The sequence below is a fragment of the Olea europaea genome, unplaced genomic scaffold (assembly GCF_002742605.1).
Source record: "Olea europaea var. sylvestris unplaced genomic scaffold, O_europaea_v1 scaffold2269, whole genome shotgun sequence".
Taxonomy (NCBI): domain Eukaryota; kingdom Viridiplantae; phylum Streptophyta; class Magnoliopsida; order Lamiales; family Oleaceae; genus Olea; species Olea europaea.
Genome location: NW_019240753.1, coordinates 51,478 through 78,100, shown reverse-complemented (window position 1 = coordinate 78,100; position 26,623 = coordinate 51,478). Strand labels below are relative to the sequence as shown.

General features: G+C 33.3%; 1 pseudogene; it reads right to left on the bottom strand.

Moving 5' to 3' along the window:
• Positions 1 to 16,841: 16,841 nt before the first annotated feature.
• On the bottom strand, positions 16,842 to 18,472 carry LOC111381206 (annotated as a pseudogene).
• Between the last annotated feature and the right edge of the window lie 8,151 nt (positions 18,473 to 26,623).

Sequence of the window (26,623 nt, the reverse complement as noted above, 5' to 3'; positions counted from 1 at the left end):
AATTATGTCTCAACTTCCGTTACATCATTCCCATCTCTCCTATGATAAGACCTGCCAAATGTGTATAGAAATCATCGTAATAATAGGTTTGACTAGGTGCAGACGATCCAATTGAGAGATGGTTGGATGCGGGAGAAGGAGATTTCCTTGAGGAAGGTGATCTAATCGATGGTGATTATCTAATAGGTGGAGATGAAAGAGGTATCCGGAGTGGAGGCGATCGTCGTTCCACTGGATGATACTTCTATACAAATAGGAAGAATAACAATTAAAAATCTATATATGTATATTATCAACTAATGATATTAAATAAACATAACCTAGCTCCATCTGAAACGGACTTAGACAATGGATCATTTTTATAGATGGAATAGATAATCAACGTACGTGCATCCGATCCTCCTCATCCAGTGAAGCAGTCAAATCAATGTGGACTTCGAGTCGATATATTGACATGTGAATGATTTAATGGTCATGTATTGAGCTGATAAATATACAGACAATGTAAATCGCAAATATATAGTACTCACTTGAGGATGTTGATGATAAATGTCAAATCTCTGGCCAATGGCTCCTCATATGCTAGCCAATGAGGTATTCACGGGCAACTTGTTCCTTTTTTTGATCTCCACTTGCTACCCAAAGTGGGGATGGCTTCATATGCTCATAAATGCAACAATTACAATTATTACGTATATACATTTAAAAAAAAGTTTAACATCCATTAGTTTAAACGTTTTTCTACAAAGCCAACGAAAAGCCATATGCATCATACTTATGCTCAACCTTCTTTGACTTGGGCATCGAATGCACCCTTGTGAAGATATGTAGTATATTGGTATAACATCTCTGACTCCATAGAAAGCTATTAAAGGCGTCAATGTCATCTACAACGTCCAATGAAAAAGGTCAATTGATCTCTTACGGTGTTAGCACCTTAATACACTCTCTAATATGAATACCAATCCCAACTTTAACTTGTCCAACATGTGATCGCAATTACTAAATTTGTCCTCTAACTGTGGGGTTGTGACAGACCTCGATGCTTCTTCACCATTACACTTCAAGCCCATAATGAGGGCAAACTCAAGGATCGAAAATTTCGACACCTTCCAGTCTGCTAGGGTAAAATGTAGCTATCGCCATCGATAGACTTAAACAGCTGAATTAATAGCGAATCAATTAAATTACATGTCCTTCAATGAATAGAAGAAACTCAGGAATAATCTGTAGAGTATAACTATGTGCTCCTCATCGAGCCCCTCTACTACTATCGCATAGTTTGAAAAGTTACAATACGATGTAACTTTCCTCGAATGAACTCTCATATTAGTGTTCAGATGGTACTTCACCCTAGAATAATAATAAACCTTAAAACCATATACAAAAGATCATGAAATAAAACATAATATCTTAAAATTTAACCAACTAGATTATATGCTATTGTACGTAAGAAATAAATTCATTTTATCACACACTAAAAAGAAAAAAAAAATTAAATTAAATTATAAATTAAATTTTTAAATAGGAAAAAATTAATTTCAAGTAAAGTAAAAGGAAAAAATGAAAATGAAATATAATTTATGGAAATGAATAAATTAAGGAATTCTTTTTTAAATTATAAGATTGAAATAAAAAAAATGGAAATACAAAAATTTAATGCAAAAGGAAAAAAATTAAAAGAAAAGCAAAAAATGAAAATGGAAAATAATTGACGGAAAAGATATTAAGGCTATGTTTGAGCCATATTTTTTTAAAAAAAAAAATAAAATTTAAGCAGTGATTTAACATCATTTTAACTACAAAATCTTCAATAAAATAATATTACACACAAATTCAAAACTTTTCTTTATTCTTTAATCATACATTTTCCATCAATACATTATTCGAAAATTCATTCTAAAGAAAATAATATGGCTCAAACAAGGGCTAAATTAAGGAGAAAGAATAAAAAGGAAATTAAAAAATATATGATTGAAATTAAAAAATTGAAATAAAAAATCTAAATACGAAAGGGAAAAAATAAATTGAAAAAAAGCCAAAAATGAAAAAGAAAAATCATTAATGGAAAATATAATTAATTAAGGAAAAAAATAAAACAGAAGGTAAAAAAATTATAAGATTGAAATTGTTTTTTTTAAAAAAAGGAAATAAAACATATAAATACGAAAGGAAAAAAAATGAAAAAAAATGAAAATGAAATGATATTAAATTGAGGAAAAAAATAAAGAAATTACAAATAAAAAGGGAAAATGAAAATGAAAAACAATTGATGAAAATAAATTAAATTAAGGAAAACAAATAAAAAAAGAAATTGCAAAAAAATATAAGATTTAAAATTGAAAAAAGGGAAATAAAAACTTAGATTTTTAGTCTACTCAAATATGGGTGAGACATCAAGAAACACGGATATGGAAGAACTAATAACATACAGTAGCTTAGTGCAAATCTTGCAAAGTGATGAAGACGCTAATGCCGTCAAGCAATGTCTGCAAAAGTCCGAAGCCCTTGAATCCCAATCTGACAAAGATTTCTACCAAGTGACAAAATCCATTCAAGGTTCAAATTTCAGAGGTATTAAGCAACATAATTCTACGGCTCGTTCTCCTCTCCTCTTTCTTCTATAGCCAGAATTGATTCCGGCCAAAAACTTCAATCGGGATTTCAGAGGAATTAAGAAACTTAAATCTACATCTTATTGTTGTTTAAGAGTCCCAATTTCATATGCCGCAATCCCTTCAAGTACCAACCATGAAAATTTCGAAATTTCACCTTTAATTTCAGGTTCTGCAACAAAATTTATGGAAAGATGTGTTGAGCAAATTCCACCTACAATTGAACAAATCAACCAATTAGTGAAGGAATTTACAAATAGTGAAGAAAAGAAATTAAGAACCAAAATCGCAAAATTATAGAATGATGTATCCCCTTCTAGATTAGGCTCAGAAAATCGATCCACCACCACAAAGGTATCTCCAATTTGAAAGCCTTTCAAGTCACAAATGTTGGCATGAGTTGTCCTTGAAGGGAGGATCACAGGCAAGAATCATGCAATGCAATCTCTCAATTATAGCTCAACGTCGGATCCACAATTGTAGCCTCAATATTTGCAGTCCCTGTATAGCCTAGTTTTATCTATATAAATGCACCAATATTGTAATAATATAGATGAATATACATACAAGTTTATTTCATTCTAACATGGTATTAGAGCAGGGATTTCTTCCTGCTGCTTTTTCGTTTCTGAGATTTAATTCATCCTCCTTTTTTGTGTTTTGCTCAAATGAAAGCAAATCTCTGATTTCTTCTATTTTAACATAATTCTGGAAAGTGTTATTCCAGGCAAATGTTGAGTTCCTGTCTTCAGAAAATGGCGATAGCAACATCAAAATTCGTTCTTGATTCTTTGCAATAAAATTTATCCTCTTTCATATTTTGGTTCTCTAAACTTTCAGAGATCTATATGGATGGTCAGAGCCTCCACTATTTCTTGTTTTTCCAAATTTCTTGTCTTTTTTTGCTGAATAGACCGAACTGGAGAAGATAGTGTAGAGAGAAGGTTTACATCTTCAAGCCCACTTATTTGAGACTTTTCCCACGTGTTTGTCAACAATCACTTTATTGTTGGGCTAGTTTTGGACCTGATTTATTGGGTTGGTTTTGGGCCATGAGAACTTGAGTCATTTTTTTGGCTTGAATTATTTTTGTGGTCTTTCTCCTTACTGCATTATTGCCTCTGCCTATTCTTTTGGGACATTTATTGGAAAATGACCAAGAAATCTATGAATAAAATGGTTCCAGTAATATCCAAGCTCGATAGTATGGCTTTTCTTGGGACCAATTACATTGAATCTTATACCGGTTGGATTCTTGATTCAGGAGCAACATACTACATGACATATGATGCCGGCGATTTTTTGGAACGATCCTCTCCTCGACGTACTAGCATTGCTAATGCTAATGGAGACGTATCTCTGGTAAAAGGGGCTGGTACAGTGAGAATATTACCAGCCCTCTCCTTGACTAATACTCTTCTAGTGCCATCATTGTCACATAAATTATTGTCAGTGAGCCAAATCACAAAGGAGTTAAATTGTGCTGTTCTAATTTATCCTACATTTTGTCTTATTCAGGATATTCTCACCAAGGAGATAATTGGGCGTGGTACTAAGAAAGGGGGGCTATACTATATGGAAGATTTTGGCATCGGTCGAGCTAATCATGCAAGCACTACCAGTGATCGAAACAAGGCGAACATTCGGCTGTGGCATCGTCGGTTAGGACATCCTTCATTTGGTTATCTAAAACATGTTTTTCCTACTTTATTTTCGGGTTTGTCAGATTTGGATTTTAAATGCGAGACCTGCATCTTAGCTAAGAGTCATCGTGCTACTTATCCCTTGAGTTTGAATCAGAGTCGGATACCTTTCGAGTTGATTCATTCTGATGTGTGGGGACCATCTCCCGCTATATCTGATAAAAAATAAAGATGAAGTTTTTCTATTTTTCACTCATTTCATGAGATGGTTAAAACCCAGTTCTCTACTACTATTCGCATACTTCGCTCTAATAATGGCAGGGAGTATGTAAATCGAGAATTCCACAATTATTTTACCCACCATGGCTTGCTTCATGAAGCCTCCTGCCCTCAAACACCACAGCAAAATGGCATTGCCGAAAGGAAAAATCGGCATATTTTGGAGACTGCTCTCGCGCTTCTCCTTGGCACTTGAGTACCTATTCAGTTTTGGACCGATGCTGTCACTACGTCGGTTCACCTTATTAACCGGATGCCTTCTAAGGCCCTTGAGCTTCAGACTCCTCTCCAGGCTCTATCCACTGCCATTTCTCTACCTACGGCTTTAATGCTTCCACCACGAGTGTTTGGTTGCATTGTTTTTGTTCACTTACATAAGAATCAACGCACCAAACTTGATCCTTGTGTTGTTTGATGTCTGTTTCTGGTATATGGTCCACGTCAAAAAGGATACCGGTGTTATGATCTGACTACTCATCGCACCTATGTGACGATGGACGTCACTTTCTTGGAATCAGAGAAATTTTTCTCTTCTATCACATCCACTTCTCCTCTTCAGGGGGAGCCTAGGAGTGAAGAGTTGAATTGGTTGAGGTTTGATTGGCCAGGATTTAATGAACCTACTGTCTCTATACCTAATATAGAGACTAGTATTTTACCATCAGGATTTGAGGAGACCAATGATGAAACTAGTAAGAAACAGCAAATCTGTGAAGTAGAAGTAGTACCCCCTTCTTGGCCCCACAGTATCCACAGACCCATTTCCTGAGAATACTCCTGAGGTAAGCTCCCTCAACTCTCTAAGTACACCTCTATTCCGAGGTAAGCCTCCAGACAGATACTCTCCTGACATTGAAGGCCAGAGATCGAAGTATCCAATTGTCAATTATGTATCTACGAAGAGGCTCCCCGAGCCCCTCAAGGTTTCTGCAGATGAACTATCCTCATGTCAAATTCCTACAAGTGTTGAAGAAGCGATGAAAGATCCTAAATGGGTCCAGGCTATGAAGGAGGATATGGAGACACTATTGAAAAATAAGACGTGGATCCTTGTCGCTCCACCTAAAAAGTAGAAGATAGTAGGGTGCAAGTGGGTGTTTTCAATTAAATACAAGGCAGATGGAACAGTTGAGCAGCACAAGGCGAGACTTGTAGCAAAGGGATTTACATAGACATACAGAATTGACTATCAGGAGACCTTCTCACCCGTAGCAAAATTAAACACGGTTAGAGTATTGTTGTCGCTTGCAGCAAACCTTGATTGGCCTTTACACTAGTTCGATGTGAAGAACGCTTTTCTGCATGGTGATTTAGAAGAAGAAATTTATATGGATATTCCCCCAGGATATATGGCCAACACCGAAGGTAATGTTGTTTGCAAATTGCAAAGAACTCTATATAGCCTAAAATAATCACCTCGAGCTTGGTTTGGGAGATTCAGTACGGCAATGAGAAAGTATGGGTTCCAACAAAGTAACTCTGATCACATCCTATTCTTAAAACATAGGCAGGGCAAAATGACTGCTTTGATAGTCTATGTAGACGATATGATCATAACAAGAGACGATTGAGAAGAAATAGCAAAACTTCAAGAGCAATTGGCATCTGAGTTTGAAATGAAGAACCTAGGAGGACTGAAATACTTTCTGGGAATTGAAGTTGCTAGATCAAAGCAAGATATTTTCCTATCACAGAGAAAATATATTCTAGACCTTTTAACAGAGGTTGGATTGGTAGATTGTAAGCCTGCAGATACTCCAATAATTCCAAATCACAAACTTGGGGAATATCCCAACCAAGTACCAACAGACAAAGGGAGGTACCAACAATTGGTAGGAAAGCTTATTTATTTGTCTCACACGCAGCCTGACATTGCGTATGCAGTAAGTGTTGTAAGCCAATTTATGCACTGTCTAAGTGAAGATCATATGAGTGTTGTCATACAGATTTTAAGATATCCGAAGTCCTCCCCTGGAAAGGGGCTCATGTTTTCAAAAAATAACCACCTAAGGGTAGAAGGGTATACAGATGCAGATTGGGCAGGGAACATCATGGATAGGAAATCCACTTCAGGCTACTTCACCTTTGTTGGAGGAAACTTGGTTACTTGGAGAAGCAAGAAACAGAAGGTAGTTGCACTATCCAGTGCTGAAGCTGAATTTCGTGGAATTGCTAAAGGGCTATGTGAATTATTGTGGCTTAGAAGATTGTTAACGGAGATTGACTTTGCTCCTAACTCCGAGATGAATTTGTTCTGTGACAATAAGGTAGCAATTAATATCTCCCATAACCCCATATGGCATGATCGGACGAAGCATGTGGAAGTAGATAGACATTTCATCAAACAAAACCTCGATACAAAGATCATCCGGTTTCCTTTTGTGAAGTCTGAAGACCAACTAGCAGATATTCTTATGAAGGCAATATGCAGTAAAATATTTTACAACTCACTAGACAAGTTGGGACTCATTGACATATACGCACCAACTTGAGGGGGAGTGTTGGCATGAGTTGTCCTTGAAGGGAGGATCACAGGCAAGAATCATGCAATGCAATCCCTCAATTATAGCTCAACGTCAGATCCACAATTGTAGCTTCAATATTTGCAGTCCCTGTATAGCCTAATTTTATCTATATAAATGCACCAATATTGTAATAATATAGATGAATATACATACAAGTTTATTTCATTCTAAGAACAAAGACAGATTCACACTAAGGCAGATGCACGTTCTTTCTTTTGCACAAAGCGGAGAAAGTTTTCTTGGTTTTTGGTGTGTTTAAAATGAAGGACAGGGACTCTAATTTGTAGGCTTCAAGAGGAAACGAATTTCCCAGAATCTTGCAAGATTGAGTTCAATCAAAACTGCAAGATTGAGTTCAATCAAAACGAGAGAAAATGTATCAAAGATAGGATTATGCTTATCTATCTTTCACCTGATTTTCAAATTATCTCCAAAGTTGGATATTGAGCACCTAATCCAATGGGCTGATTACATCTAAATACCCAACATAATTAGACTACTATCAATTGTGGTGTGGATTTAATATTCTTCAATCCCAGACTTATAGCCTATGAAGATAATCGGGCCACGATTTTTCATCATTGTATAGAGGATTTGGGCATCACTTACCAAAATGTCCAACAAGATGGATTTGGGCAGCTATAGCTAAACTTGGAATTGTGTTTTTAGGGCCATTTCTATCTGCATTTGGATTTTTGTTCATACTGAGAATAGTGATGACTCGGTACCCAAAGCTTCCAGTTGAAAATTTCCAATATGTGATTGTATAGTAATGGTTTTACAAGAAAGGTTTTGTAGAAGACTTTATGAGCAAAATACTTGGAGAAAATTGGAGTGAAGTAGAGTAGAGTTGGATGAGGCGGGGAAGAAAGTAAAAGTTTAAAGGTTTGAGATTGTGGGTAACATGTATAAAAAATTTAGTTATAATTTGCAAAAAATAAAAAATAAAAATTTTGGATATTGCAACTGCAATTATTCCTTTTTAATTTTTGAGGCTTTTTTTTTTTTAAATGGTTAAACTAACATATCTTGATAGCAAGGAATATTTCGAACTAAAGGTTTCAAACAAAGACCTTTTCTATGATTGTCAATAGGCAAGGAGTATATCGCACATCAACAAGTATGTAGAGAATTTTCTACTATTAAGACTAAAAAAAATATGAAAAATGATTTTTTATAACATGATTGAAAATAAGTATGAGAAAATTAATTTCTTTATCTAATTTATTACAAAGGATTAAACATGAGAATAAGAGAAGTAATTGATGTTAGAGTTGAGCCAAGGACTACGCTCCGCGAACTTTGCACATCGCTTGCGAGGCATAAATGATATACGAGGTGAACAAAGAGAAGAAAGGCTCGCACAAAATATAAGCGAGGCATTATCCATAATCTATAAATATTCCTGCCTAAGAGAAGGAAACCATGCAAATTTCAAATATCTTCCTCCTAAATAGCCAATTTTTTTCTTGTTTTGGTTTGAGCATCAAAGCAATTGAGTACAGGAGGCGAAAATCTTGGCTAGGCGAGGGGAATTTGTTGATCTAATTTCTATCATCTAAAAATTGGTGCATCTGTGGGAACCCTGAATGAAGAAAAATACAAATCAGTCCATTAAAATGAGGATTCCTCAAGATCTATAAAAATAAGCCAAATGAAGGAAAATCAGGCAGTAGCTAGAACACTGGAGGATAAGAACCAAAAGATCAGATGTGTTCCAACCAACGTAAAGGTAACTCAAAGCATCAATGAGAGGATATCACTGGGAAATTACGAGAAAAGTAGTCCTTCACTCAACTCTGTCGCTTACGAACAGAGAAGTAAACAGTGGAGGCCATTCAAAATATGGTTGAGGACTCCAAAGTATTGACAGGAAATGCATTGCTTTGTGTGCAAAAAATGTAAAGCTTGGAAGATAAAAGTACTAGACGAATTACAACTTTGGAAATCATCAAGAAAATAGGAAATCAACACTCTTAATCTCTTCAATCAAATCTGTAGAGTCTTAAAATGAAAAAAAAAATGAACTGATGATGAGGTAATCGTAATCCAGACAGTAATAGTGGAAGAATGTTTTCACTATATGCTCATAGACAATGAAAGTACAGATGCTATACAATGAAGCATTTGACCAACTACAAAAATATAACCCTTTGGATCCCTGAGTCGAAGCCTCACAGCCTTATTATTGGAGGCCCAATCCTTCGCCATAGGCTACTTTGCTAGTGAAGATAGGAGAGGAGCCCTAGGCATATCAAGGATATATAAATTTCAACATCGTTAAGGTAAATTCGCGTACGATGGAATCCATTGGATGGCAGGTAAACATAATCATTTTCCCACATCAATTATATGTGAGCTATTCCACAAATAAAGGTGAAATGTCCTAAAAGTATAATTAATGAATCTTGCATAGGAATCATGAAAGTAATGAAAAAATGTCATGAGAGCTTCCAAGAATATCATTGTCATAGTTGAAATGAGTAATCCTCGGGATAAACTAAAAATTGATACTCAATGGACCCCACATAACTGATTTCATATTAAACACGGATGTGTCAAAGAGCTATAAAGCTTTTTCGTTAGCTAAGAAGATACGAGCAAAGCTCTAAAATTGGCAAGTAATTAAGCGAACTTACGAAGCGATCCCATATGTGTTATCCTAAAAACATGCTGACATTGTTGGAATAGAACCCAAAGTTGTCTTCATGCCCTAAAAATCAATCATAAGAGTAAGCCTAAGATGCAAAGGTGTCGATCAATGAGCATTGAAAAATATGAGGCATTAAATGTGAGGTGGATGATCTGATCTTAGTGCCAAAGAGCAGCGAAAATTGGCGAACATGCCAATATTTCACGAACATGAATAAAGCATGTCCTAAAGACAACTTTTCACTATCTAGAATTGATCAACTAGTGGATGCAACATTGGGACATGAACTATTAAATTTCACGGTTGCATATTCAAGATATAGTCATATCGTCATATATGGACTAGATGAGGAACATACTATATTGTAACATATTGAGGACTATACTATTATAAAGTAATGTCGTTTGGGCTAAAAGATACTAGGACCACGTACCAAAGACTAGTAAACAAAAAGTTCGGGAATCAATTATGAAAAATGATGAAAGTATACATTAATTATATGCTTGTGAAGATCCTTTAGGCCGATGACTATTTAAAACATTTAGAAGAAGCTTGCAATGAATCAGGAAAATATAGAATGAAACTTAATCCTCTAAAATGCACATTTGGAGTTAAATTCAAAAAATTACTCAAATATATGGTCAATTAGTGAGGTACCAAAATGAACCCTAACATAAAAATGCAATCTCCATCTAAACCAAAAGAAGTAAAAAGCCTAATGGAAAGGATCGCCACCGAAGTAGGTTTGTACCATGAGCAACAGATAAATATTCCTATTTCTCACAAGTGTTGAAAGGAGGACTGAAGTTTCAATGGAGCGGGGAATGCGAGCAGGAATTCCAGGCATTCAAGGAAGGGTACCCTTATTAGCTAAGCCCTAAAATGGAGAAAGGACACAACAATTACTAGTCTATTGTATAATTAAAGTCTTGCAAGTAGTAGAGGCAAGATATTTTGGAGAAGCCCTTACCTTAAGTTATAGAATAAAAAAAGTTGCGACTATTTTCAAAGCCACAATATTGAAGTACTAACTAATTCAAGCAACTATGGCAAAAGCTTGATGCATCAAGTAGGTTAATGAAATGGATAGTAGAGTTGGGATAATTCGAAATTAGGTATAAAGGACAATTCGCAATTTAAGCACAAGCATTGGTGTATTCTATTGCGAAATTGTCGATTGTTCTCATTCTTCAATAAGAGTCTGATTAGAGAACGTTATATTTGTGGATGGATCATCTGGAGATACTTGTTTTGGATTAGGCATAATCTTGACAAACCTAGAAGGGTAAAAACTGAATTGAACATTAAGGTTCGTGTTCAAAGGAACCAATAATATAGCTAAATATGAAACTTTATTGGCAGAACTATGGCTGGCCAAAGAAATGCAGATTCAAAATATAGGAGTAAAAAATAACTCGTAATTGGTGGTAAATCAAATGAGCGAAAAGTTCACAACCAAGGATTAAATGATGGTAGCTTATCTCGTAGAAGCCATAAGATCATCCCGATACTTTATCAAGTTTGAAAACACTCAAATTCCTAGAGAAGGAAATGAGCAGGTAGATGCTCTGTCAAAATTGACAAGTTCAAAGGATGCTGAATTGTTTAAAATGGTACCCATAAAATTGCTGTCGGAACCATCAATTAGCCTAAAAAAGAAAGAAACCTTATGGATACCTGATAGTGCCTCATGGATGCAAGAAATAATCTCTTATCTAAAAGACGGGACACTCCTTGAAGTTAAAAAGGTAGCACAAAAATTATAAGTAAGAGCCATATGGTGCGCATTACAACTTGATATCTTATTTAAGAGGGTATAAACTACCTCTGAAACCATGAGCAGTGGCGAATCCGGGATTTTAATTGAGCATGGGCGGCGGTTGACTGTCGACGGTCGTAATAATAACCAATGCCGAGAGTTGAAATTACATAGCCCCTGTTTGGCCCCCATTATTTGGATTTATAATGGGGAAATAATGTTTTTTTTTAAAAAAATGAATGATTGTAAAAGAATGAAAAATTTTCGATTTACGTGTAATATTATTTTACTAAAGATTGTGTGGTTGAAAATAGGAAAGAAATTTTTTTAAATTAAATCGATAAGTTTTAAAGGGGGCCAAACTGGGGCTTATATCGTAGTTTGAATTGTAAGTGTGAGTGTAAGTTACTACCAGTGTAATAATGTTTATCGGGTAACAATTTGAAATTTGAAAAATGGTCCAATTATTTACTTTCTTAATTCGATTTGCTAATAATTTCAGTTTACTAGAAAAAAAATGACTATTTTAATAATCTCACTGTATGGTCGAATTTTATTTTTCTAAAATAGGAGGGTGTATATCTTTACTTGATAAAAGAATATATAACTTTTGTTGCTTGCATTGTCAACATCCACCAACTGCCATAGTGGTCAAATGGTGTATGATTCTAATGGTGATCACATGTTCAATTCTTCCACTTGCACCGGTTTTCATGCCTATTTGCTCCAAAATGGTGAAAAATATTAAACTAAAATCATTGCAAAAGGGGATTGCAGCAGTTGAGAATTGAACCCCAGACGCCTTTTCACCTCTATCGTGCTCTAACCAGCTGAGCAACAAGGGCTTGCTATGAATCAAAGGAGCTAACAAAAATATATCTAAAAAAATAAATACTTTGACAGCAAAAAAAATTGAGTTCCAACGAATCCAGCACGGGCGGTCGTGGGGGCTCGCTAGGTGCTGGATCCGCCGCTGACCATGAGGATATATGTGGAAACCATTCTTACAAAGCTAGCATAAAAAGTTTCAAAACAAGGATGTCATTGGCCTAATATGAGGGAGGAGGCAATGAATTTTGCCAGAAAAAAGTGACTAGTATCAAAAGTTCGCCTATATACTTCGACAACTTGTACAAGAGCTAGTGACCAGCAATTGCCCTTGGCCTTTTGCCAAATGTGAAATTGGCTTCATGGAGCACTGCCCAGTGCAAGATCCAATATAAGATTCATAATCGTGGCAATAGATTATTTCACCAAGTAAGTGGAAATCGAAACCCTCGCAAATATCACAAAGGCTAACACTTGTAAATTTATATGGAAAAATATTATTTGCCAGTTTGAAGTATTAGATTCTATAATTTCCTATAATGGCATGCAATTCCAAGAAAAAGGGCTGAAGGCAATGTGCAGTAAGTTTGGTATTCGAAGATACTGCCCCATTATGCATTATCCCCAAGCTAACGAACAATTGGAAACAATAAAAAAATATTGAAAAGTATCCTAAAAAGGAATTTAGATACGACAAAGGGGTTACGAGCCAATGAACTACCACTGATTCTATGGTATACCAAACTACCACGAAAATCGCTACAGGAGAAACCTCTTTTTCCCTAGCCTATGGAATGGAAAGCCATGGTGTCAGTTGAAATCGGTGTAAGTTCGACAAGGAAAATAGGATATGATAAAGAACAAAATGAGGAAGCTATTAATGAAACCTAGACCTCTGAGAGAAAGAGTGGGATTACTTTCAAGTTAGGGTTGATGCATAGCGGAAGAGGATGGAAAGAAATTTCAACTCCAAGGTTTGCAAGAAAAATTTCGAAGGGACTTGGTACTAAAGAAAGTATATGACGCGAGTAAAGAAATGAGCTCTAGTTCACTTGGTTCGCAGTGAGAAGGACCATATACAATAATTAAAGTTGTAGGATTAGGAACGTATAATCTCATGGGAAAGGATACCCCTTAAATATCCCTGGAATGATATATACTTGAGAAATTATTATAAATAAAACGGAGGATCAATTCTTGTTGGGCAAACTTAACAAAGTTGATTTCTCCTTATTATACAAACTAAATAAAGTTGGTTGAATTCCTCTTGCACGAAGTCAACAAAATCAATCGATCTTATTGTACATGCTCAAACCAGGCTAAGTAACAGTAAAGTAGCAAAAATTATGATGAAATGGAAATTCTCATTCATGTAATCATATAAAAAAGGATACAAGATGAGTAACATTTACAACATAATAAATTACATACATGAGTAACCTAGCCAAAGGCATATTCTTCAAATTAAATTATTAGAAACATGTATTGTTCCTATCTGCAAGAATGTCTTGAGTCAAAAGACGAGGTTGATCACTTTGTTCAAAGCAGCATCTAGAAGTTGATCAAGCATTTGTTGAAAAGGAAAAAAACAGGAGGGTTTATAACAATATATGAAACTATGCCTTGCAAAGTAATCGCTCATAGATGCATATATGTGGAAAATGCACAAAAAACTGACAAATTTGATAGCTTCTGAATCATCATCTGCCAGCCCCTATTACATGCTCTAGATTCAGGAGCGCATATCCCATAGCAGGAGACAAATTTGGATAATTCTAAGATCTAGTTCAATTAAATAAAATATTGGCATAAGAACTAAATGAGGTTCATCAGAAAATAGTGGAATCAATAAAGATGAAAAATCAATAACAATTAAAAGGATTTTGAGAGAGATAAGAGGCTTCCTCCTAAAATCAACAATAAAGAAAATATCAAGAAACATCTCTTATAGTAAGGAAGAATATAGGCAAGAGACAGCATGGGAGCACGCACATATATAGAGGAGCCTATCCCAGCCATTGAATCCCTTTGGGCGGGCTTATCACTTGAAACGACAAAGAGACATTCCCTAAAGTCATGCGTAAATTAAAAGCTTTCCATCTAACTCAAGCATTACTTGACAGTGAATAAGATAGGAAAAAGCATGATCGGCCAAAGCCCCCAAAAAAAGAAAAAAATTGTTTACAGTTCCATGGCAATTGTACAATTAAGTCCTGGTTTTAATATAAACAATAAAAGCGAATTTCAGGGACTATTTGTTGAACCAAGGAATGCGTTACACGAACTTTATCTTTTACTTACAAAGCATAATTGATACATGAGGGGAAACAAAACATGAAAGGCTCGTACAAAATATAAGCAAGCTATTCTCCCATCCAAGCTGGCTAATCGTTACTAAGGTGCACATGGTGAGTGTTCAAAGAATAACTTCGAAGCCAACAAATGCAAGACTTATGTGCTAATAAACAAAATGTGATAGTATAATAAAATCAATTACAAGCTACCCAATAAGAAGTCGTCGTCTATCAAATTTCTCTAAATAACCAAATTACCTCAAAGCCTTGAGGAAAATCTATAAATACTCCCACCTAAGAAATAAAAATCATGCAAAATTCAAATATCTTCTTCCCAAATTGCCATTTTTCCTCTTGCTGCAGTTTATACATTAAAACCATTGTGTTTAGGAGGCAAAAATCCTGATTAGGTGAGAAGAATTTGTGATTTGATTTTTATCGATAAAAATTAGAAGTAACGTGATTTTTTAAGAAAAATCTCCAATTTTTCCTTAAATAATACTATCTAGCACTAGTGGTGCTAGAACACTAGTTTATGTGGCAATATATGATATATTCAATCAAGGTGAAATTATGTGATTAGTTTAAATATACTTTTCATTAAATGGCATTTAGTACTACCTAAAATAGTGTTGTAACACCAGTGTTACCAAATAACATTACTCTTTTCCTCTTTTCCCTTGAATCTATTAGTCAAATGTTGAAGTATCCAAGCATCGCTTTCCACATTTATGACACATTTTTAAGTAGGGGATTTCAGGCTTAATCTTTTCTAGTGAGAAAAAAAAGAGTCTAATTTCGGGGGAAAAAAAAAAGAAAAAAGAAAAAAAAGAAGAAAAAACTTTATGCCCTTGTTTTGTGTAGATTAAAATCATACTAAAATTTTAAAGTTAAAATCAATAATTAATTTAAACCATATAATTCATGGGATCAATAGTTTTTCAGCCACACATTTTATCATATTTTATCAAATTTACTGGAGATATAATTTTAATCTACTCCGAACAAGAACTAAATACGAAAGTCATTTAGCATTTTTTGTTGAAAAAAGTTGTACATACAAATTTATAGGTATACAATTTTTGAAGCAAATCTTGAAAGTTTTTAAGATTGAGTGTAACTTTTGAAAAACTCTTGGAAGCGAGCAAGAGATGATTTTGTGAGACATTTTTTGATACGCTAGACAATTCTAATATCTCGGAAGATTGACATTTAGCCAGCGATTGGGTTCCATTTCAAATAGATTTTGGAGAAAATATATTTTAAAATAGTGATTTTTTTGGAGAATCTGTAGTTAGGAAATAAAGAAGAATTTAGGATTTAATGTGTAGTATTATTTTATTGGAGACTGTATGATTAAAAATAAGAAAAAAGAAAATGCATTTTTTCTAAAATGGAGCCAATACAGGGGCTTAGACTAATCAAGATATTCAATTGTCTGTCGTAGATGCTAGAAACCGACGTGATTAGTCGAAATGTCTTTCAAGCGTACTACTCAACTATCTCACGAATTGAATATTGTCTTAAAAGCTTTCAAACTTAGGCTGAAAAGTTATTCACCTACCAATTGATGATTAGGTTTTGTTAGAAATTGAAAATTAAGAACGTTTATCATGACGATAGTTTCATTTTAATGAAATCATTTTGCAAATTTCCACAAAAATCAGTCGAAATTCACTCCTTTTCACATTAATCTCACTTTATATAAGGTCTTCACTCTGTCCACTAGGCACAAATCAAGGTGGCATGTTAAGGGCCTTATCTATACATTAGAAGTCCTGTGATAGAAAATTACTACCTTGGATGTCATGATTGGCTTCAAATATAACAAACAAAGTTTCGTTTCTAACAAATTTGGAGTAATAAAAAAATTTCAAATCTTATTTGGCCAGCAAATAATTGGAGAACTGCCTTCTGTTTATTGAAATATCCACATAATCTTGATTGTCTTGAAATCAAACAAATTTTCAACTTTATTTAATTATGGGAAGCGTTCTTCCTACACATGGATTTGACAAGTATTTTTGACAAATAATTGTGACCTTTAATTTAAGCATATCAAGCTGTTAGTATCTTATGGATCTCAAGTGGTTATAACTAACTCTCCCATGATCCTAATGAAATACATACTGATCGTTAGATTTGGTTAAATTAAAGGTTACGATTATTTGTCAAAAATATTTGTCAAAGCCGTGTGTAGGTGGAACGCTCCCCATTTATTATTAATTACATATTATTGCATTGCAAACAAAGAAATACGCATTATATTCCATTTTTTCAACACAAACTTCAAATATCTATAGTTTAATTACATAAAAATGCAATAATCATGAGACAGGACAATTATATTCTCAGTAATTTTCCCAAGCCCACTCTCTGAAAACAGGTAATTCACAAGTGCAGGGGAAGACGCGACGCCTCTTCACTTGCCATATTCATCCCTTGCAATAATTGACAAGAAAATTCTCGTCGACTCCAACAGTGAAAGCCTTCGCTATGTAATCACTCAACGGGACCTCTTTGTATATGGGAGGATTTCCTTCTGATATCAACTCTTTAATGGGGCCATAGAAAATCTTATCCATGTTTATAGGACCAGAAAAAAGAGCATGCTATGGAAATTCTTGGCCCAAGACGATTGGCAACCACTCTGTGCTTATTGCTTGTGAATTTTCCATTGGATACCAGCTTTAAGCCAAAAATTAATAGAGAAAAATCTTCAGTAAAAATGAGCCAACAATCAGGTAAAACGAAATCAGAAAACAAACATATTCATGGTGGTTCGTGTTCGTGGGGAAAAAGGTTTCAAAGTATAACAATATATCTATATATGTATACCTGGAGAAGATCCCCAATGTTAATTACAAGTGCTCCACGAATGGGCTGGACATCAACCCATTGGTTTTGGAAGAAAATCTGGAGACCATCGATTTGGTTTTGTAGAAGAATGGTGAGAAATCCAAGATCTGAATGCTTTGCGATTCCCAGAGTGAGGTCTGGTTCAGGGCACGCTGGGTAATAGTTACAGGAAAAACGGTGCCCATCAGAACAGTCCATTTTTCTTAGGTACTCAGGTTGGAGTCCAAGAGCCTCCGACAGTAATCCAAACAGAATATTCCCCAAGTTATTGACGAGTTTTGAGTACTCTATAACTGACTTCCTGTGAATTAATGGCATGTTTGACAAGGTGTATTGTATGGTAAGAAACCGTATTAAGGAAAAAGTCCAAAATTTAATCAAATTTCTAGTACTGCGAATCCAACAAGTGCTAAACTTTGAGTACATACCTACATATAGCTGGCAAGTCATCGGAATTAATTTGATCAGGATCTAAAAATGAAATAGCCAATGAGTCCCTCCAGTTAGCAGTCCTTGATGCGAACAAATCAAAATTGCTGTTAAATCTCACCCTTCTCGTATTATCCCGCGTGTAGTATTTCTTTTTCTCCTCAACATCCTGCTCATTAAATTTCTGTATTGCATCAAGCATTTCATCGAGCACACTTAAGGATATCCCATGATTCACCACTTGGAAAAATCCCCATGTTTCTGATGCAATCCTTACTTCTTCTACAATCTTTTTATGCCTGTGGGTTTTCTCCAGATCTCCCAAATCAATCACAGGAGCTTCAATTTGAGCCCTCTTGTAATTCAAATCTTTAGCCAGTTCTTCAGCTGGTCTTACAAAAATCTTGGGAATTTTTTGCAATCCTGAATCAACTAATCCTTTTACACCAGCTTTTGTTTCATCAAACGTCTTCAATTCTTGCAATCTGTCATATTCTTGAGCACCTGAGGTATCCATGACTCCAGCTATTAGATGCAACTATAGGATTGTTGAGATTAGGAGAGAGTCTTTTAATTAGTGAATTCTTCATTTTTACCTATGATTTTTCCCATCTTGGATTTTCACGTAAATCTTGTGTTCTTGTGAATGCTATTTTCATAATGTCCATTATCTCGTTTATAATATTAGTAACAACTGGCTCAAATTTTTAACTTGTTGAAATTTTATATCTCAACATATAAATGATATTTGTTAAAAATTTATCTTATCTCAAGACACGATACAGTAAAGAATAATGCCTACAAAGCGAGAATCATTTTTCTGTGATGTGAGCAAAATATTGAACCAAAGTAAATAAATAAATATGAAACGCAATTTTTTGATTTTATCATTTGATGTTACTTCAGGTGTAAATTATTTCGACTTCTTTGTACATTTTACTTTATTGTAAAAGGTGGGAATTTCTTAATGGAAATGAGATAAAATAATATACCATCCTTGAATTATAATTCTTGAAATTATAAAACATGCATTAAATGTTGAATTGAAAATAAGATAGATAACTTAGCTCAGCAACTTGAAATTAAAATTCATGTGCTGATGAGAACAGCTGACTTTTTTGCTTTGCTTATCTCAGTTTTCACATTTAAAATGTGCAATTTGGACATTTTATAGAGATTTATTTGGAAGACCTCATCTGAGGTAGAGAAGACAATTATTTTTTTCTTCTAAGAAATTGTTTTTTGAATTTTTAACTTTTAATTGCCAATAATTATCCATCATGGAACCACCTCACTAACACTTTTTTTATTATTTTTTATTTTTTAATTTTTTTTACGAGGAACCCACAGCCGCTACTCTTCGAGTGTGCACTGAGTAAACCTCATTAACACTTTTCGTTTAACATATGGTTGTATGAATTAATATTAAATTCTAATACGGCATTATTATATTTTGGCTGGAGATGAGGAATGTAGGGAGAAGTCCTGTATTTATGTAAATATGCATACTGGAATTCAAAAAAATTCAACATCCAAAAGTTCAATCTACTTTGTGGTTAGATAGAATATGTGATAGAAGGTATAACTTTGACTATTGATAAGTGTGTTTTTGCACACTTATTTAGATCACAAACATGCCTTAATTACAAGAAAAATGTTTAAATTGTGATTTAATTTCGTTGAATTCATGCAATGTGGGTGTTTCTATGGAAATGGTGGAATTCAGGAGAAAAGAGCCGAAAAATGACTAAAATGGAGCAAAGTGATAGCTCAGGGACCAAAGTGCAATTATCCAAAAGATGGTCCGAAGGACAAATCAAGGAAGTGAATGACCTAAGTACCAATTTGGTGATATTATAAGATGATGGAAATAAAAGAAACAAGCAAAAAGGACCAAAATGAATCAAACTGAAAGTTCGGGGACCAAGTTGCAAATAATCCATAGATGAGACAGGAAATGGAATGAAGATTCAAGAGTATTAGAGGTCAATCAGATGAGGAAAGGAGTCAAAGAGGTGAAATATGATCGAAGTATTATCAAGTATCAACTTTCAGGCGAAAAAACTATGCTCGTGATTTTTAGCCTCTAATTGAGATCCATTTTTGCCATAGTACACATCAGACTTTGAGAAAGCCTATTTCTATTAAAAGTGTAGATATTTGAGTTTTCTGTCCAATGAACTTTGAATCACTTCAATCGGAGATCAGGAGAGAAAGTTATGATCAAAATACTAAAGGTTGTCCGGCGGAAAGAATCGCATAACTATGCGGTCGCATAGTATAAACTCTATGCGGTCGCATAGAAGCCTCCCGAGAATTTTTTCTCAAATTTTTTTACTCTATGCGACAACATAGAAATGTACTATGCGATCGCATAGGTATATTCTGGGGGCCGATTTTGCAATTTCCTTATACGATCGAAACTCTTTTGATAACCTAATTTTCATGCAATATAAATACCAAAAGACATCCAGAAAGAAGTAGAATGGATTGGAGGTAGAAGAACACTTCTTGGAGAGAATTTTGAGTGCAAGAACGAAGATTTACACAAAGAGCTTCGAGATTTCTCAAGATTTGATAACCCGATGATGTCTTTTATCCAAAATCTGATGTATTTTGTTATTTTAACCATGTTAGACTAGATTTTCATGTGCTAGGATTTGCGATGATCCTTATATTATGAATCCTTAATCTTGAATTTTATTTATTTGACGTTAAAACATGTTTTTTTTTTAATTATTGAATGATTGGCATGGATTTTACTTTCTCTACAATTATGTGCGCAATAGTTGTATGAGATTTGTGACTTGTTTTACCCTCGAGAGATGAAAAATAAGTTAGACATTATGTTAATTGTCGTAAAGTTTGATAGGGGATAGAAATATACCGCTATACTTTACATGATCTTTAAGTATTCATAAATTTTTAATGTATTTTTATATGTTTGCATCCGTCATAGAAATATAGTCGGATCCCATGTGAAAATATGTTTAATTCTACTCGAGAGAGATTGTTAAACAAGTTAGGAATATTGATCTTCATAATTGAATCGTGTTGTCAATTTTATAAAATTCGGATTAAAGGGGATTGATATAAGGGGATTCGGAATCCTAGTACGCATTTCGTTATCATATTTTTATAAAACTTGCATTTAGTTATAATCACACATTTAATTAGTTAATTTAGGCTTTATATTTATAAGTAGGTTATTAAATCACAATTTAGTTAGCAAAAATATCAACAATTTCTATTATTTTTGTTAAGGCGACGATAGATAAAATTAAACTAATCAATCTCTGTGGGAAGATATTCGAACTCATTTAATCCACTTTATTACTTGTTAACGAACCGTACACTTGCGGTAGTTTAAAATCGTAAGAAAATATTTCGCGAACAACTATTCATAAGTTGAGACTATTCTAAATCTGATCTACAATGATCTTAGCATGCCAGAGTTGTCCATATACACAACCTTTAACGAAAATTCCCACTACGAAAATTGGAACTTTTACACCACGAACAATTCATGATCGCTAGTTCAATTTGGAGAGAATTATGGTTTTCACCTAAATCTCTTGTGCTAACTTGAATAATAATAAGTCTTAAACTCTAAATATTGATTGACTATACATATAAATTTTCACAGATTCTATTTGCCTAAAAGATTAATCTAATTAATGAATCATAGTTCAATAGTATTTATTAAGTCCCACCAACAATTGAGCTTAGGACTTAATAGTTACAATCTCTCACTTGATTTAGACCCAATATCAATTCCTTATTTATTATTCTATACCTTAATTTACATGGATCTCTGGTTATAATTGGTACAGATATGTTCAGATATGGTGAATCTAAATTGAAAAATTTGTGAAGAGACCATACGAGACTCAGCTTAAATAGAGTCTTTGTATACGTGTTTTTGCCCAACAAAAGATATTTAAAGATCGGATGATAAAAATGATAATTTTAAACAATTATTTCTTTATTTAAAGGAATATTTAAATTTGCATTAGTTATATTTTCTCATTGCATTACTCTCACCTATAGGGTTCCTCGTCGAAATGTGATCCTAACTAACAACTTTCTTGTATCAGACCCACCTAGTCCTCGTACATTCAAAACCCTTATCTATACATTCAAACCCCACACATTCCTTAGTCCTCATAGAAAAATTTCAAAAATTAGATGGTCACATTTTGTGATCTTTAATAAAATGTTATGACATATATTTTAATTAAACATGTCGTGATCACAATAAAAATAATAATTTATAGTCACGGTCACATATTTGTCATAACAGTCATAAAAACACAATTTATGGGTCGCAATTAGGTATTAAGTCACAAACTACAGATTTAACATGTCCCAAATTATTTACTAGGCACAAAATCTGTAATACCTTAAATATAAAATATGTATATATATAAAAGAGAGTCATATATATATATAAGGTTAGGCGGTGGAATTGGATTGACCATACAATCAAAACCCATTTTCTAATATACAGGAACCAGAGAACGAAAATGGAGAGAAAGAAAGGAAAAAAAAAAAGGAAAGAGAGGAGAGAAAAGAGAGGAAAAAAAAAAGGGAAGAAGAAGAAGGAAAAAAAATAGAAATTTTTTGCCAACGTGTTAGGAATTAAGTGGTCTACATTATTAGGCTTTAATTTCTCAATTTTGAAAAGTAAGTAAGAAGTTATTGTCAAGTAGTGTTTGATTTTATAGTTGTTAGATTGTTTGATTAAATTCAATTTTATTGAAGGGATTAAGTATCATAAATTATGAAATTGAGTAAGATGAAAGAAAAATTAGTTTTAGTGATTAAAGAGACTTTAGAAATCGCTTAAACATGAAATGATTAAGTTTATGTATTGCATATTTAATTATTGAAATTATTTAAAATAATTAATTATTTATTTAAAAATTATATCGTATTTCAAGCGACGATACTAATATCAGAACAGCTTACCAACCAGATTGATTTTGCAAATATAGTACTGTGAGTGGAAAAATATAAATATTTTTAAAATATTTATAAATTAAGTATATTGTTAAAATGTGTACAATTATATGCAATTATGTGTTCGAATTACATGATTATTATAGAAATCTCTTTTATTATGATACGTGTGGAATTTCAAGGATTATTTATTGTACATTTGTGACTTGGTATATGAAACATGTGATATTGAGATTTGTTTGGTATGTGAGACGTAATATTGAGATCGACTAGAAAAGTACCCGTGATTATTTATTTCTTCTAGTTCACTGAGGGACCTTGGCCGTGTTCTATACTACACTGAGGGGTCTTGGATCGGGGATGAAGAGGTCTCGACCGTGTACATATACTTCACTAAGGGATCTTGGCTGTGTTCAAGAATTGATTATTAGATGTCTTTGAGACCGACTTTCGTTCATGGAGGGGCCAAAGGCCCGTGGCGAAAGTTCTTAGCCCGAGGGCGGATTACAGATTTTAATCAGAGGGTACATTTTTGGTGAATTTTGTAGTACATTTGATGTGATGAGATTATAGCATGATTACTAGCTTATATTAATATCATGACTTGAGATGATATTTTACCACCTTATGTGAATGTTTCACATTTGGCTATAATTATATGATGTTATCTTGCGAGTTATCAATGATATGAACTCGATTTTCGATAAAAATGTAAAAATGGAAAAGTATAATTATTTTCGAACTTTTCCACTCATTGAGCTATCAACTCATATATTTTCTGTGATTTTCCTACAGGTGAAAATTGTTTTTTTTTAGCCGGAAGAGCCTAATGATTTCGGAATAAGAGCCACATGACATGTTGAGTGTTATAACTCATTTTGAAGAAGCACAAAGTAAATAATTTGGGCCCATCGCATTATGTTTTACATAAGCATTTGATTTTGTTGCATTTTTTGAAATAACTCATAGTTAGCCTTGATGATAGATTTGACATCTAGTCAGCATCTGTCATTGATGCACGTCACGTTTCGGGTCCACTAGGGTGATGCAAGACGAGACATGTCGTGTCAAAGTGGTATTAGAGCATGGCTTCAAAAATTTTTATGGTTCATGCATGTTCAGTGGATATGATCACATGTCGTGGTGGCAGAAATCACAGGCTCTCTAGCTCAAATGCATAGAACCAAAAATGATAGAAAGATATTTTTAACAGATCCAGCAAAGACTAGTATGTATGGTAGTTGCAATGATATTATGGTTGTAAATGTTATTGCTTGTTGGGTTGGAACTATGTGTGTATGTAACCTAGTAAGATTTGAATAGATTTTGATGATTTTGCTAGGCATCCTAAGTTATAGATTTTACAATCAGCGTGGAATTTTAATTATTTTGGAGCCAAATGGTCATTAGTGTTATAAAAATTTTGTGGTGATTTGTGGCCACTTATATGGGATGATAATAGAAATCATAATGGTGTATATTTATACTATATGATAAGAAATTGTGGAAGACAAAATGATGATTTGTTGATTGATAGATGACAATGTGTGATGGTGTATTTTAGGCATTGAGGAAATTAACGGTAATTTCAATTATTTCGATTATTTATGAGTGGTTGGATTAAAAGGAATGTGAGAATAATAGGGATCAATTTCATAATGATTACCTATTATGGGGTGATTTGTTGCTTTAAAAATAGAATTAAATGGATATGTGTATTTAGGTATGTTTATGTGGAAAAAAAAATAGAGAATGGTAGAATCGAAATTTGTTGAGATTGGGAAATTAACATGCGGTATATTGAGGTGTGAAATGTTCAGTTCATAAATATGAAGGTTATCATCTTGTGATATTAAGAAAAATTGATATAATTAAATGTTTTAGGTCATACGATATGACGATAAATGCCAAAGTTACATGATCATAACATGATATGGTGAATAGCATGTAAATGAATATAATGGTTGTCCTATAGCAAAATAATGTGATTATAAATTTGGGTTATCAAGTTAATTAATTTTGTTAAGGCCATTCGTTGAATTATTGTGTTATATACCATACAATTTAGATGCATTGAGTTAAATTTTGAATTTAAGATGAATTTATTGAAATTTTAGTGATATAATTTTTTGGGCTATTTTCAATTATATGGATTATGAACAAAGTATTCCATTTTTATCAAAATATATTTGTTAAGGAATATAAGTAGGACATGTTGACTATTTCTAAAGTTTAAGATAATCATTAAATATAGATTTTTTCTCATTGTGAAATAGTATCTTTAGGTTACATTATCTTAACTAAAGGTCTTTATGCGATATACAAGAAGGATTATGCATTGACGATGGATCAATGATCTATTTATGGAATAAGAGTATAGATTATCATGAATTAAATGTTATTGTTGTCTCTTTATAGAAAGAAAGAAAAAAATTTGCATGGGTATAGCAATGTCGAAAGTTTTACTATCAGGAAATTTTGAGAAAATATTTGCTCTTATATCTAAAGATGATAAGTGATTGATTCATGATAATGATTTATGTTAAGGTTTAGAAAGTATTCTGAAGTAAACTTATAAATTATGGATGATACTGTAGATTGTTGAAGAGGCATGATTAAAACATGATTTGGAATTGGTTATATTGGGATTTCGTCATCACATTGCGAGAAATGTCAATAGTTATCAATCATCAAACTTTAAGGTATATTTTATTCGAAATGGTGGAAATGAAAATTGTGTATATATTATCATTGGGTGATATAGAATTAAAAGAAAAGCACACCATATTGAACTAGCTCAATTTTTTTATTGGGGATAACTAGAATTTTAGAAAATCGTGAATAATGGAATTTTTGGAGATATTGTCAGTATAGAATGAAGGCAGTTACCCTCAAATATTTTTGTTTGGGGATTCCAAATATATGAAAGGGAGACAAAATAATATTTAAATCATTGTGGATAGATTGATAAATGTTACAAGATTCTTTTTAAATGATATAGTCAATTCATAGGATAGACTTATAAAATTATATTTAGATAATATTGTTAATTTCGTGGTGGAATTGGAGTATTTATCTTTGGTTAGTTGTAAGAAGTTATATAATTAAATTTCACTTTCCATTTTCTTTTGATAGAATATCAGACATTATGAAGACCCGTTTAAAAGAGAGGCTATCAACTAACTTGTTAATTAAAGAGGACTTGGATAATTATCTATTTTTCATGGAATTGACCTATAAGAACTAGACACAAGTGACGGTAATTGAGGTTATATATAATATTGAGATATTCTAAGGACGTACGATGAAATGGGTGAAAGATTGTTGTTCGATCTTAATATGTAACCATTGTTATAGAAAAAGAATGTGATTAGAGAATATTTTAAATTAGCACGTAAGGTGAAGATTTGGAGAACATGAAAAACAGTATTTTGAACTTCCAATTGGAAAAATAATTGAGTTTTCCTTATGTTTTAGAAAAAAAAAAGAGAAAAAAAGGATGAAAATGTCATATATTGGCTCGTAGGAAGTTATTAAAAGTATGATAGGAATATTAAATCTTGGGACTAAAAGTTCGTGGGAGAAATCATTCAATAGAAGAAGCATTAGGGCAAGTGATAATCAAATGTGTTCTCCACATATTTATATCTGCAAATCTTAGCCAACTGAATTTTGAGGACGAATTTTTTTGAAGGAGGTGAGTTTTGTAATAACTTAAATATAAAATATGTATATAAATAAAAGAGAGTCAAACATATCATGCCATACTTTTTAAAA